The sequence below is a fragment of the Leuciscus leuciscus genome (assembly GCF_965113295.1).
Source record: "Leuciscus leuciscus genome assembly, chromosome: 18".
In the NCBI taxonomy this organism is placed as follows: domain Eukaryota; kingdom Metazoa; phylum Chordata; class Actinopteri; order Cypriniformes; family Leuciscidae; genus Leuciscus; species Leuciscus leuciscus.
In genome coordinates this window covers 33,488,318-33,490,483 of record NC_138742.1, presented here as the reverse complement: position 1 = coordinate 33,490,483, position 2,166 = coordinate 33,488,318, and positions in this window count along the sequence as shown.

The following is a 2,166-nucleotide window of genomic DNA, read 5'->3' as shown; positions in this document are numbered from 1 at the left end:
CCGTCCACTGCATCATGATGTGCCACATACACTTTCAAGGTGGAGAGGGACAGCTGTCCCTCCAACCTCTTCTGCAGGAAGGAAAGCACCAACCCAATGGTGCATCTCTGTGGGTCTTCCCCTCGGGAAGAACACCAATTTATGAACAGATGCCACTTCAAAGCATACAGCTTCCTCATAGAGGGCGTTCTGGTTTGAGTGATAGTGTCACCACCTGACCGCCGGTGAAAGACCACTTGGTTCTTCCCTGTCTCATCCAGGGGCCAGAGGTCTGAGCATGGGTGCATATTTGCATAGGCCCTGGGGCCAGCGAACAAGGCTACCTGTGCTTCGTCGAGATGGCGGGTGAGTTACGGCATGCAACGTAAGCATAAACCAACTTGGTAGTTTATATATGGCGCCATCACCGTGTTGTCTGTCCAGACCAACATGTACTTATCCAGGATCAATGGCCGAAACCTCTGCTGGGTCAGCAATACTGCTAACAACTCGAGGCATTTGATATGCCAATGCAGTCGAGGTCCTGTCCAGGAGCCCAAGGCTGCGTGCCTGTTGCATACGGCACCTCAGCCTGTCTTGGATGCGTCTGTTGTGCAAAACATGCCTAGACACTTGTTCTAAGGGAACCACTTGGTGTAGAAATGCAAGGTCTGTCCAAGGGCTGATCATGCAGCAGCAGATCGGTGCAATAACCACGTGATGTGTACATGATTTGCTGGGTCGAGACTACCCTCATACATGTCTCTCAATGCCTGGCCTGCAACCTTTGCCATCATTGACGACGTGAACTACAGGCTTTGGACGGGAGTTTTCTGTAAAGCTTCTATGAAACGATATGTATTGTGAAAAGCACTATACAAATAAATGTGAATTGGTTTTAAGGTTCACAATCTTATTCTTGCCACTGTACTTCTGTACTTCCATTAGCTAAATGCCATTTTTACTTCTACTCAAAAACAATGCACGTTCAAGTAATTTGTTTATAATCACAGCAAATAATCACATCAAAATCCACATTAGGAAGGGCCATAAATGCCTTTAGTTTTATATATTGCATAATGTCAAATAATCTGCCAGGAGCAAAGGTATTTGAAAATGAAAACAGAGGACATGGTTTGGTATTTAGCATTTTCTTGGTTTGGTCGAGACCCTATTTTTAAAATGGATTAGTGCCCACAGTGAGACCAGAGGAGAGGGCACAGCAAGAGCAAACTACACACACAATAAAAATGTATGGTAACAAAATTAACATGACAGTGTTAAATTCACTGGTTGGTTCATTTGTTTCTGATTAAGCTGGATAACTGTTCCACTGGCACGATCAATGTGTTTGTTGAAATGCAAACACTACTCTGTATTCTGCGTATTGTTTCTTTCCTTTGATAATTACTCATGAGACTGTGATTCCCTGCAAAACAAAGTAATACCACAGAAAGAGCTGGATTTTATGTCATCTTCATTCATTCTTTCAGCCCAGTTAATTACTGCTTATTGGTTACTGACTGTATGATGTCTTTATTCGTAGCATTTTTAAAGGGATACTGTTTGAAACAATTGGGCTGTCATACAGACTCCTAATGAATGACTTCTAGTGAAGACTGAGAATCAACGCACAGATTATAGACTACGAATATTTTCTGTTTATTCATACATTTTACATAACAATCGTGCTTTTTCATATGACACCATTTAAATACATGTCCTATGTTATAATTTTAGGCAGTGTAACAGTTAAAAATATACAAAACAATATTGTTTCTTACGAGACATAAATCTTATTTGTTTTATAATCCTTTTTATAATCATCACTCATAATTTCCATAAGGTATGTGCTTCAGAGCTCAAAATATTATTGCAGAAAACAGCAATTGTTTTTCAAATATTTCAACATTTAGACAAAAAACTTAATGGAGTACAGACATTCACGGTTACATGTTTTACACAATACAATTTTACAATAAAGTTCCAGATAAAACTGCAGTAAAGTATCTTTGTACAAAACTCACAGGACATAGCCATTTCACATTTTATGTAGGTACGTATCTCCTCTTAGTAAACATGTTTAACATGACCGAATGCTTTTCACGTGTAGCTGCCTTTGACGGAAACTGTCAGCACATCATTGCCCCTGTAGTCTAGGGGGGGGCCCTAATTATGATTTTAGTA